At 39.1% G+C, this 13,556-nt stretch overlaps 1 long non-coding RNA gene across 2 annotated transcripts in view; it reads left to right on the plus strand.

Annotated features, from left to right (window-relative positions):
* The first annotated feature begins 527 nt into the window (after positions 1 to 527).
* The window catches only part of LOC138143409 (uncharacterized), a 304,779-nt gene continuing 291,750 nt past the window's right edge, over positions 528 to 13,556 (plus strand). For both annotated transcript variants that reach the window (XR_011163691.1, XR_011163692.1), the window contains exon 1: positions 528 to 813. This is a non-coding gene — a long non-coding RNA (uncharacterized lncRNA). The remainder of the gene's footprint in view (positions 814 to 13,556) is intronic.

The raw sequence follows: 13,556 nt of genomic DNA on the forward strand, positions 1-13,556 counted from the left end.
GACCTGGAACATAATAAGCATATAATAAATTCTTGCTGACTGGAGGGACAGTCTTTCAAGTCAAATTCTTCTGACCCTGGCTTATCCAGATGTACTCCTGGACAAACGAGAAACTAGAGGAACAGAGACTGAGAGGCAATAAGGCAGCAGTGAATATTATCCTATTCTATTTCCCCAACTAAGTACAGGGCATTTGGGAATGGAGTAGTGGTTTGTGGTAAGAGTGCACTGGTAGGTGGTGGCTGTTGTCCCCACATTCTTGCCTTTCCCAAGGTCACTCAGTTGCTCAGGCAGAGACCTCAATGCCTGAGACATTTGGGTCAAAGCTGGACAAATGGCCACCTTAACTAAAAGATGCAATCCTGCTGCAGTTCTAATTGGGGTTAAGGGTCCCCTGCAGTGCTGTGATGCTTTAGGGGCCACCTCTTGTACACCTGTTTTATTTGGTCTTAAGTGTGATTATGATGGAGCAGTAAAGGGAGATTCTTGAATCATCTCTATGTGGTGGTTGGGCAGGGGGCGGGACTGCTCAGGATTTTAAGGCATGGTCTGGATTGCTGTCATAAGCTGAAGGGAAGATGTTTTTAATTGCTTCAGACATTCTCTCTTTGGCACATGGCAGCAATTTAGCCCTGCTGTTACACTCAATCATGGCCAGTCTTAGGGTCAGGATTCCTTGGAGGAATAGTCAGGCTAAATGTTAAGGATATTTATTTATTCCAGGCAGCAATTGGGAAGCATGCTGGGCATAGAACATTGATTGCTTTTCACAGCAAAGAGCCTGCTTGGCCCTGGTTTTCAAGTCATCATCAGGTCAGTCTAATGTTTCTGGGAGAAACACACTAAGAATACCTTCTTTTCCCCCTTTCCCTCTTATTTTGCCAGTGCAAAAATTGGAGATACATTGGTAATTAATTTCTTTTGATTCAATATCTTTGAGTCAAATTTATCTAAAGTCTAGACATATATAAAGGTTTGTCCTTTGCTTTGGCTGGACCATTGAACAGTGTTGAATAAGCCACTGACCACTTTTATTTTTATAAGGAGTGTTATTTACTGAAGCTTGGAGGTTATTTCTGAGAGTTCTAGGGGTCCAACTCAAGTGACATGCTCCTTGGGCCCTCTTTCTACCTGAAACTTACATTCATTTAGAATGAACCCAAATGGTCTAGAAATCAAAGCTTCTTGTCTAGTCCCAGAATCAGCTTTTGTTGTTGTTGTTGTTGTTGTTACTGTGGAAAGAGCAGTGGGCTTAGTATCAGAATACGTGGGTTTGAGTTCTGGTTTTGCCATTAATCATCTGTGTGGCCTTTGATGCATCTCTTAAATTCTTGGTGACTTGGTTTCCTCAACTGTCAATCGAAGGGTTTGGGTTAGAAGGAACCCTAGTCCTTTCTAGTTCTAGATTAAATTAAAAAAAAATATCCCACAGCAAAGTTGACTGTAATACACATATACATGTATACATACATGCATACATAATTTTCAAATTTTAAAGTATTATATTAATTCTATTATTATTATTTATCCAGTCTTCATTTGAAGGCTACTACTGATCAATATCTTGCTACTTTCCAAGGTATCCCATCCCACTGTTGGATAGTTGTCTAAATTTTAGAATGTTTTCCTTTTATATTGTGCTGAAATCTGCCTCTCTGAAGCTTTCGTGCTTCGTTCCTAGTTATGTCCTTTGGGGCCAAGTAAAATGTGTTGAATTCTTCTTCTACCTGGCAACCATTCAAATATTTGAGGAGTTATCTATTCCCAATAAGTCTTGTCTCCAGGCCAAATACCTCCAGTTCCTTGAACTCATACTTGTATGGAACAGTTTTTTTATCCCTTCTGTATCCCAGACACACTCCTCTTGCTGTAATATGGCTTCTTAGTATCTAAAGTGGAATACTTAGAATTGAAAATGATACTTTTGACATGTGATTGGGGCAGAGGACAGAAGGTACTATAACTTACTTTGCTGTGGAAACAGTGCTTCCATAAATTCAGTTTGTTTCTATGTCACATTGTTGATACATCAAATCTACAGTCTGTTAAAAGCCTCCATTCTTCTCAAATTGCTGTTTTAGCCCAAGTATAGAACTTTACATTTATTCCTATTAGATTTCATGTAATTAGATTTGAACTGTTATTCTAGTCTGTTGAAATGCATTTGGATTCTGACATTGGGCATTCAATGTGTTAACTATCCCTCCCAGTTTTTTGTCTTCTGCAAACTTGATAAACATGCTATCTCTGCCTTCACCTAGTTATTTATAAAAATATCAAACAGAACAGAATTAAGGACAGAGCTCTGGGATCCACTAGAGACCTTTCACCTGGTTAATATCAATCTAGCAATCCTAATTGTTTGTATATGGTCAGTCAACCAGTTTCAAAACTATTGTGTTGTCATTCAGCCCACATTTGTACATTTTACTCACGAGGATATCATGAGAGACTCATTAAAATACCTAGCTGAAATCCAAGTATACCATGCTTTATGTTGTGTGTATGCATATACAATACATTCTTTATTTTAATGTTCATCAAAAAAAATTGAGTCCCAAATTCTCCCCATTTTTAGCTCCTTTCCCACTCATTGAGAAAGCAGTGGGGGGTCAAGCCTTCTTGGCTCTATTGCTTGCTGTCCTTCCAGCCTGATTGAGATCGAGAGACTCATTCTCAAAAAGTTAAAAAAAAATAGGAGCAATTTAAAATTAGATATAATCTTTACTTTCAATCTAGCTTCACTTTCTACATTTTCCATTTTCTTTAGTATAGCATTGTTTTCTTTGTCTCCTAATTTGAAACTTCGGATATCTTAGAGTTTTTTATTATTTACTTTCCATATCCAACCAGGTGTCTATTTCTTTCTTTCTTTTTTTTTTTTATTAAGCAATCGGGGTTAAGTAACTTGCTCAAGGTTACATGGCCAGTTATTTCTGGGTGTGGTGCTGAGCGTCTGAGCCCGGGATTCGATCTCCAGGTCGTCCCAACATTGGAGCCGGTACTCTTACTCGCTGAGCCACCTGGCCGCCCCTCAGGTGTCTATTTCTATCAAGTGTTCCTTCACAATGTCTCTCAGATTCATGTCTTCCTTTCCTCTTCAACCTCCCTAGTTTTATTTCTCATCACCTCATGCAAAGAACCTTGACTTGAGGCCAGGTCATTTGAGGATCAGTTGAAGGAAATAAGGATATATGCCTTAGAAAAGTGAAGGCTTAGGGAAGGGCATGTTATTTGTCTTTGAGTATTTGAAGGTTTGGAAGAATTGGATTTGGTCTGCTTAAGAGAAAGGAGTAGAAATTTCAGTAGCAGAAGTAAAAAGAGACTTTGGAACACTTAAAGCTGCCTCAACATGAAATGAGCTGCATGGGGAGGCATTCCTCTTCCCTCTTGTTGAAAGCATTGTCCAAATCCAGATTGGATGGATAAGAATGCTGAGCTCCTTGATAACTTGTGAGTCATACCTGAGTTATTGAAATATCCTCCTAAATGGGTCTTATTACCATTAGTTTTTCTCCCCTCCCATCCCTCTAGGTTCCTAAAATATCACTTGTCCCATTTCTATAGAATATTCTGTTAGTAACTCACTATTGTCTAGAGGAGCTAGGTGGCATGATAGATAGAGTACTGAACTTGGAATCAGGAAGACCTGAGTTCAAATCCTGCCTCAGACACTTACCAGCTTTGTGAACCTCTCCCTGCCCCAATTTCCTCATTTGTAAAACAGAGATAATAATAACACCTACTTCACAGGGATATGGTGAGGGTCAAATGAGATAAGGTACATGCAGGGATTTTCAACCATTAAAGCACCGTGTAAATAGCTGTTATTATTATAAGAAGGGGAGTAAGCATAATGGTTAAATTGATAGTGTCTAAGTCAGGAAGATCAGTATTTGAACCTCATCTTTGGTATTCGTTGGTTCTGAAACCTTTGGCAAGTCACTTAATCTCTTAGATTTCCACAGACTCTTTGTCTATAATGGGGATGATAAAGTGAGGGATCATATAATATATGAAAAATGTTTTATAATCCTTAAAACATTATATATGTGTTAGTTATGGTTATGAGAGGGTAAAGCTCAAACTTTTCAGTGTGGCATTCAATATTATGATTATTATTTTTTATAGATGAGCAAAAGTCACATTTTTATAATGCCTTACCACTTATAACACATTTTACATATGTATGTATATATTAATATGTCCCCTTTTTATTAAGCTTTTTAAGATGAACAAAGTATTTTTCTTACAACTTCATGAGGTAGTTAGGGAAGGTAGCATTATTACTTTTACAGCAAAAGTAACTGTGAGGCTCTGAGAGGTTATATTACTATTCAAAATGACATGACTGTTAATCTATGAGCTGAGACTTGAATTTGAGACTTTTAATATTAACTCCAATGTTCTTTACTCTAAAGCCTAACCCCAACCTCTCCAACCTAATTTCCCACTGTTTCCAATGCAAATTTTTCATTAGCCAGTCAGGTTAATTTCCTTACTATCTTTCATACTTGCTGTCTCCTATCTGCCTTCATTCCTTTGCTTGTGTTTCATCTCCCATATGGAATCACCTCCAATCTTCCCCTCTCCTCATTGTATGCCCCTCCTCCTCATTAATGGGCATCCTTTAGATTCTTGGTCAACCTAGATCAAATCCATAGCACCTGTGAAACCTTTCCTTGACCATGTCAGCTCACAATGATTCTTTCCCTCATAAGTCATGCAGCATTTAGTTTGTACTTTATAATTTAGCACTTAGTTACAGATTCTTCAATGTTAGTTGAATATTTGCTATATAGGCATCTTTTCTCTAGTATGAGACTACATACCCCCAGAAGGTCTGCAAGGACTGTATTCTACACCATACTTCTTTTATATGATCCACAGCATCCAGCACAATGCTGGGTATAAATTCTGGAAATAATTGCTTTACCAGACCCTGTCAGTAGCCCAGCTGCTCAGTTGTGTAGATTAAATAAGCTAAGATCATATGTTTGATCACTCATTACTGTTTTGTTTCAGTATCATAAATTCTAACACTGACCAGTCTTATAGTTAGAAAGTACAGATATTATTTATCTGTTTTTAACTCAGTTAAAAACTGTTTTAACTCAGTTTTGAATATGGGTATATGCTCAAAGTATCTACCTATTCTGATGGTGGATGAACAGTGTCATTTTCCTGCAGTATGATTGATGTCAGTCAGTCATTAAGCATTTACTATAAACCAGGCACTGTCTTAAGTGCTGGGGATATGGAGATAGAAAAAAAACAGTCCCTTGAGTGAATACATTCGTGAATTTTCCTTTCTGTAGCCCTTTAATTTGTGACACATGTATTCAAGTTTTTAGAGTGCATGTGGTCAAGGGGGTCACTCACACCTCCTCCTGCTGCTTGGAGTCCTTTTCTTCCATTCTTGAGAGAGTCAAGGAAATTCCCCTTAAACATGGTGAACCTGTCTCTAGTCTGTCCTTGGGTTTTAGTGCAGACAGTGCCCTCAGCTGATAATACTTCAAGGTCACCAACGAAAGGATGAGAAGTCCAACATCTTCCTGATCCTTTGAAGCTCAAGAGGTCTTTCCTCAGTCAAAGGGAGTTAAGGGAAAGGAGATCTCAGTTCTTCAGGCATTTGCTGGAAAGTCACACTCTAATTTCTGTAATTCCTCTGATTCCAACTAACTTGATGCTTTTATACAAGACCCAGAGAATGTGATGAAATCCTGTAGCCCAGTGGAAAAGACTTCCTGTATGGCATAATTTCACATAACAAATTACTTTCAAAGACTTTTTCCACTTAGTCTAAGACCTATGATTAAGATCAATTAATTGAACTTCTCTTTTACCACTTATTTTAAGTAGAGCAGGGGGTGATCGTGAATAAATGCCAATCAATATACACCCATACAAGCTTTGTTTCAATTTTTAAAAATCAACTATACATTTATGTCATCGGGATAAACACACTGTAAAGGGAAGATGTCAAAAGTAGTAAGTGATTCCAAATACTCTTTAAGTAAAATGGTTTATTACCAAAGCTAGGCAGAAAAGGAAAGAGGAATTGAGGGTATTGCATTTTGCCTGGCCTGATTATAGGTCTGGGGAGGTGGCGTTGGAGTCTTAACAACTAATTTTTACATTTTTCATTTGGTTTCCTTCCTTCTTGTGTTCTCTTCACATCCTCTACATATTTATGAAATCCAGGTTTTAACAGAAGAGAATGAAAAATTTTTTTTGAGAGATGGAAAGGAATCATCTCCATCTATCTCCATGATACCCATACATGGTGCTATTTGTTCTCTCTCGTACACACATTTGGGTGTGTGAAGTTCATGTCTCTGTCCCTTTCATCATCTGGGATAACCATCAGAGAAGGGACATCTGTTCTTTTCCTTGATAAGAGATCAATGGCACACAGAGTTACCTTTCTCAGTATTCTATGCTTCTTGCATAGTATAAATCCATTTACATTATTTATCAACTTATAGATAAAAGTTCTCTATAGTTGCAAAGTAGAGGGGGAAAAGATGGTCACATTTCATATTTTTGCAGTGGTTTCCCCAAAACATCCTAAGAAGCCAAACCAAACCAAACATAAGTGGCACCAGTCACAGAAGCTTGCAGACTCAACACTTCCTTCTTCTAATACCAGATGTATGCTAATGTAGGATGCTTTTTAGCAAATGAGTTTCAGGGACTTGCTTAGAGATGCTTCTGTTGGACCAAAAAGGCTTCAAAGGTTTTGAAATGCTCTAAATGAGACTTTGAAGAGAAAGCTGCAGTACAGGGATGAGAGGAAGTTCATATCTGTCTTGCTTCTAGTCTATTATTTCAGTCTTTTGATTTCCAGCTGCAAAGCAAACAAGGCCCCCCCCCTCCCCCCCCCCCCGTCTCCCCCCCCCACCCTGTGCCCTGATTTACCTCCCCACCCTGATGTTATCTTCACAGAGCAGAAGGGCTGAATTTCCAGTCAAGCCTAATGCATACAGAGGCAGGCAGGTCTATCATCTATTTACCCCCTGAGAGCTTCCCTTCAGTTTACTTTAGTTATTGCTTATAGTGTGTGAGATCCCCATCGTGCTGAGGGGAAAACTGAGTCCCAGAGAGGAGTGGTTAGTCTGGCCATGCACACAGTAAAACTGTTGTATGACCAGAACGTGGGCTTCTGGTTGTGAAACTAAGTCACTGTGTGTACTTAGGTGAGTTACTCTAACTTCTACAAGTCGAGGCATTGTCTTCTTATCTGTCAAATGACAGAGTTGAACTGGGTGATCCTTATGGCCTCTTCTGGCTCTTGCCTGATTCTAACCCTCATTAGTCAATTATCCTCTGGCTAGGCCCGCCCTTCTTTTAGAGAGCCCCTGACCTCCCCTTCTCTTTCATATACTAAACTGGAGCAGGAGAGAGTTGCATCCTTAGAATGACTAATGTGCTTAGAGAGGAAAGATAATATAAATGTGGAGAGTCCAACATGGTCTGGATGTCAGTCCGAGGAGATTCATTTCAATTAAATTCACCAAATATTTGATAAGTGCTCATGTCCAGAGCATTATGATAGATCCAGGGAAGCTAAGTGATTGGGGTTTAAAAAGGATTTCTTTTTAATAAAGTCATAGGCTTTTAACATTGGAAGGAACTACAGAGGTCATTTAGTCTACACCATACCTTAAGTTTGAGCCTCCTCTACAAAATCCTTGACAAATAGACCTTCATCCTCTGCTTGACCATCTTCAGTGGAAGAGGATGTGTTATTATGGCCTGCAGCATTTGATTCTACTTTTGGAGAGTTCTATTTATTAGAACCACCCCACCTCCCCTTATACTGGGTCAAAATTGGCCTCCTTGAATCTTTGGTACATGGCTTCAACTTTGACATTTTTACCTGAAAGTCCTTCAAATACCTGAAGACAACTGTAATGTTCCCCCTAAGTATTAAATTTTTAAGGAAAAATCAAAACCCAATAGATTCCCAGGTCCTTCAAGTGATCTTCAGATGGCATGACCTCACATGCTGGTTACTTTTATCTCAATACACTCTGGCTTGAAAATATCTTTCCTGAAATGTGGTGCCCCAAATTGAACACAATATTGGAGATGTGACATGACTAGAGCAGAGTGGAGAGGGCTTGTCACCTCCTTTGTTCTTGACTTTATGCTGCTGTTCACTATCTGGTGTTAAATGCTGAAACTATGAGCAGGTAGGTGGCACAGTGGTTAAAGTGCCAGGCCTAGAGTCAAGAAGGCTCTTCTTCCTGAGTTCAAATCCAGCCCCAGATACTTACTAGCTGTGTGACCTTGGGCAAGTCACTTCACCCTGTTTGCCTCAGTTTCCTCATCTTTAAAAAGAGCTATAGAAGGAAATAGCAAACCACTCCAGTATCTCTGCCAAGAAAACCCCAAATGGGGTCATGTAGAGTTAGACACTACTGAAATGATTGCACAATAACATTGTTGTGTTACCATTATTCCAATTGTTTTGGTGACTTCTGGGTCAGACATAATTTTACTTTCTGAGATTGGCTTCCAAGCTCTAATTCAGACTGAGAAAATTACTAGCTGTGTGACTCTGAGCAAGTCACTTAACTTTTGGTTGCCCCAATTTCTTCACCTGTAAAATGGGAATGATAAAAACACCTACCTTTCAGGAGTATTGTAAGGAATTAATGAGATAATATTTGTAAAACACTTTAAGCACTTAATTAATGTTAGCTATATCATCATCATCATTATCATAATTACTCAAAGAATTTGTGTATGCTAGTATGACAAGCTCATTCATTGTTGATCATTTAATATTATAGAGTTTATGATTTATAGTTCAATATTTCTAAGGATCCATGTTCTCATCAGTATGTGTACTTCCTTCACTGGTGCAGCCCCTCTGCTCCTTAGTCTGTGTAATTCTTGCCCATGTCCTCCTATGAATGTTCCAAAAAAATCTACCTGACACCTTAGAAGCCTTCCTCTCTGTTTGCTTTTTTAAAATCATCCCATGAGTATCACTTCAGTCCTTGAACTTTCTTTCTCCCCCCCCCCCATTCTTTTTCCTCATTCTTTCAACATGACTGGCTGTCTCCTTTTCTGATCACAGGGTCCTCACTGCAGTAAGATGATTTAAAACTTTTTGTTCCTCCCCAATTTGTTCCCTATCTCACTCCCCACAGCCAGAATGCTAGACCTGGAGACAAAAAGATCTGAATTCAAATTCAGCTTTAGATACTTACTAGCTGAATGACTCTGAACAAGTCACTTACCCTCTGTTTGCCTCAGTTTCCTCATCTGTAAAATAGGGCTAATAAGAGCACTTACCTCCCAGGGTTGTTATGAGGATTAAAAGAGATAATAATTGTAAGGCACAGTGCCAGGCAAATAGTAGGTGATACAGCAATGTAAGCTATTGTTATTGTGTCAGTCGCGTGTCCCTCCAGCATGATGAACAGATTTGAGGGATTAGATCTGGTAGATAGAGTGCCCGAAGAACTATGGACAGAGTTTTGCAATATTGTACAGGAGGCAGTCACAAAAATCATTGCAAAGAAAAAGAACAAGAAAGCAAAATGGCTGTCTGATGAGGCTTTTCAAATAGCCAAGGAAATAAGGAAAGCAAAAGGGAAAGGAGAAAGGGAAAGCTATATCCAACTGAAAGCAGAATTCTAGAGATAAGGAGATAGAGAAAAGTTTTCTTAAATGAAGAAGGCAAAGAAATAGAAGGAAACAATAGGGTGGGAAAGGCAAGAGATCTCTTCAAGAAAATTAAATATATCAAGGGAATGTTTCATGCAAAAATGGGCATTAGAAAAGACAAAAATGAGAATTAACAGAAGCAGAAGATATTAAGAAGAGGTGGCAAGGGGTGGCTAGGTGGCGCAGTGAATAGAGCACCGGCCCTGGAGACAGGAGGACCTGAGTTCAAATCCGGCCTCAGACACTTCACACAAAAACTAGCCGTGTGACCTTGGGCAAGTCACTTAACCCCAATTGCCCTCCAAAAAGCAAAAAAAAAAAAAAGAGGTGGCAAGAATACAATAACTGCAAAGAACTATACAAAAAAGATTTTAACATTATCAATAACCATGTTGGTGTGTTACTGACCTTAGAGAATAAAGTCAAGTGGGCCTTAGGAGGCATTGCCAACAATAAGGTTAGTGGAGGTGATAGAATTCTACCTGAGCTATTTGGAATCCTAAAAGATGAAAGTGTTAAAATGCTTCACTCATTATACTAGCAAATTTGGAAAACTCAAGAGTGGCCACTAGATTGGAAAAGATCAGTTTGCATTCCAATCCTAAAGAAGGGCAAGGTCAAGGGATGTTCAAATTGTGCTCATTTCCCAGGCCATCAAGGTTATACTTAGGATTCTGCAAATTAGGCTTCAGCAACATGTAAACCAAGAATTATCAGAATTACCAAGAAAACAAAATATTTGTTTTTTTAAAGAGGCAGAGGAACTAGAGACCAAATTTTGCTGGATTATTGAGAAAGTAAGGGAGTTACAGAAAAAAAAAAAACATCTACTTCTTCTTTGACTACACCAAAGCCTTTGACTGTGTGGATCAGAACAAAATGTGGCTAGTTCTCAAAGATATGGGAGTACCAGGTCATCCTCTTTCCTTTGGAACCTATATATGGGACAAGAAGCAAAAGTTGGAACCAAAGAGGGGATACCTGACGGGTTAGTAGGAGAAATATCAGCAATCTCATGTATGCAGATGGTGCTACTTTCATGGCAGAAAGTGAAGAGGAATTAGAAGTCTTTTGATGAAGGTGAAAGAGGAGAGTGTAAAGGCTAGCTTGAAGCTTAACATAAAAAAAAACACCCTAAGATCTTGGCAACTGGACCTATCATTTCCTGTCAAATAGAGGAAGAAGAAATGCAAGTAGTGTTAGAGTTTATATTGTTAGGTTCATATATCACTGCAACTTGGGCCCCTCTACAAAATGAAGCAGGAACTCACAGATGGAAAAAGGGGCAGGCTTTAGAGAGGGATTCTAGGTTGAAAAGACTGCATATGTGATTGTATGTTGAAGGGAAGGAGACCCTAGTTGTTGAGGGAAGTTCTAGAATAAAAGGAAAGCCAGGGTAAGTTTTTTTTTTCATTAAAATATGAAATAGCTATAATATGTATAGATCAGAATGGATAAAAATACATCATAGTAGAATATGTTAAGAACACATAGATAAAACTTCCTATTTGAGGGCCAAGCAGTAAAGATGTCCAACTCTTAAAACGGGGGAAGATTTCATGGACAAGCATGAGACAGCAGGTGAATTCAGTCTTGAAAGAGACAGGAGAGGCCATTCCAGGCATAAGAAAAGTGTTAGCAAAGACACTGAGATTACTACCTCAGATAATAAAGCTTAGATCATACAAGAAATGGTAAGTAGCTTAGTCTGGCAGTTGTCTATTATGGAGGGGAATAATGTGTATTTGTTTAAGGATGGAAAGATAAGGGATTTAAGGATGGAAAGATAAGGAGGTGCCAGGTTGTTTAAGACCTTGAAGGTCAGGCCAACGTCTGAACTTTGTTTGATGCACAATAGAGACCCACTAAAGAATTTTGAATACAGTAATAAAATGCTCAAATTGTGAGCCAGGAATAGTAATCTGTCAGTAATGTGTAGGACAACAGTCTTCTATTTGCGCTCTAGAGAAGTCAGTATAGTAATGATTTCATATTTATGAATAAATACATTCATATTTATCCATTCATCTACCCATTTATCCATTCTTCCTTTCCTCCCTTCATTTGACACTAACTTTGGGCACATTGCTCTGCCAAGTGCTGTAGGGAATAAAAAGATAGAATCACATAATCATAAAATCTTTAGAGATGGAAAAGACCTTAGAAAAAATGTAATTTAACCCCACTACTAATGTAGATCTTTAGAATCACAGAGCTGGAAGAGACATAAGGGGCCATCTAATCCAACTGATACCCAATTAAAGAATTCCATCAATAATATATCTGATAAGCTAGTCATTTGGTTACAGCTTGAAGAAACCCACTGCCTTCCAAGATGGTCCATTATACTTTGGAATAGCTCTAATTGTTAGAAATGTTTCCCCTTGCATTCAAGACTAAATTTGTCTCTGATTTTAGCCACCCATTTTTTATAGTACTGCTGTCTGGAAACAAGCACAGCACATCTAATCTTTCTTTCACACGAGAGCCCTTCAGATATTCAGAGAGCAATTGTGTCCCCTCAAAGTCTTCTATTGGCTAAGCATCTGTAGTTTTGTCAATTGATTTTTATATAGTTTTATCTTAAGGACCTTTGACAATCTAGGCCCTCTTCCCTGGACACACAGCAGCTTATCAAGGTTCTTCTTAAAATGGGGCACCCAGAACTGAACAGTCGTCACAGTGTAGTCTGACCAGGGTGGAGACTCCGTCACTTCCCTAGGATGAATATCTTCTTTAACATACTTGACTGATAGTCACCTAGCTTCTGCCTGAATCTATCTAAGCTTAGGAAATTCACTTGTGGAGGGAGACAATCTGTTATAGTGGTTTGCTATTTCCTTCTCCAGCTCCAGAGTGGACAGCTCCAAAGATAAGAAAGTTCTCTCTCGTTTTGTGCTAAAATAGATCTCTCTGTAACTTCCACAATACTGCCCCCCACTTCTATGATTATTTTTTTTTGCCTTTTGGAGGGCAATTTTGGGGTTAAGTAACTTGCCCAAGGTTACATGGCTAGTATTTTTGTGTGGGTGTTAAGTGTCTCAGGCTGGAACCGAACTCTGGTCCTCCCGACTCCAGGGCCAGCACTTTACTCACTGCGCCACCTAGCCGCCCCTCTATGATTATTTTTATTGTTATTGTTGTTACCATTACTGTTTTTCCCTCTACACATTAAATGGGCTGCCAAGGCCTATCAATTCTCCTTGTAAAATATTGTTTGAAACTCACTCATCTTTTCCATTGACATCACAACAAGGCCTTATCCCTTTTTGTATCATTGATGTTTTCTTTTAACAGGTGACCCTACCTCATTTCCCCCCTCCCCAATGAATCCATTGTTGCTATCTGAGGAAGCTTCCTGAGGTACCCCAAGGATCTCACCTCTCTCCCTGAAAACTTCTAATGGCTCCCTGATGCCTACACGAACTCCCTTCATATACTCCACATTCCAGCCAGCCTCTAGCACTCCATGCTCTGATCTCACTCTGAGCTTTCTAGTCTCTGTGCTTTCTCTCATCCCTTCTCTCCCTCCCCATCCCCCATATCCTGCCTGGTCTGAGAGGGGCTCCTTTCTTATCTCAATCTGTTGAAATTCCTCCTTTGTTACATTTCCTAATTCAGTAGTTACTTCCTCCTCATGCCCCAACTAAAAGTGATCTCTCTCACCAAATTTCCCTTAGCCCATTGTCTGATCCTCTGTGTATACATATTACACTCTGACTTGTGTCACAGCTATTTGTATAAATGTTATCTCTGCTACTTCTTCTCCCTCCTCACTTCCCTCCCCCCATTCCACCTTCCCCTCTCCTTGAGGACAGTCAATGTTCTCTCTCTCTCTCTCTCTCTCTCTCTCTCTCTCTCTCTCTCTCTCT

The sequence above is a fragment of the Petaurus breviceps genome, unplaced genomic scaffold, assembly GCF_028583685.1.
Source record: "Petaurus breviceps papuanus isolate PSGF00001 unplaced genomic scaffold, PetGlider_PUasm1.0 90639, whole genome shotgun sequence".
Lineage (NCBI taxonomy): Eukaryota > Metazoa > Chordata > Mammalia > Diprotodontia > Petauridae > Petaurus > Petaurus breviceps.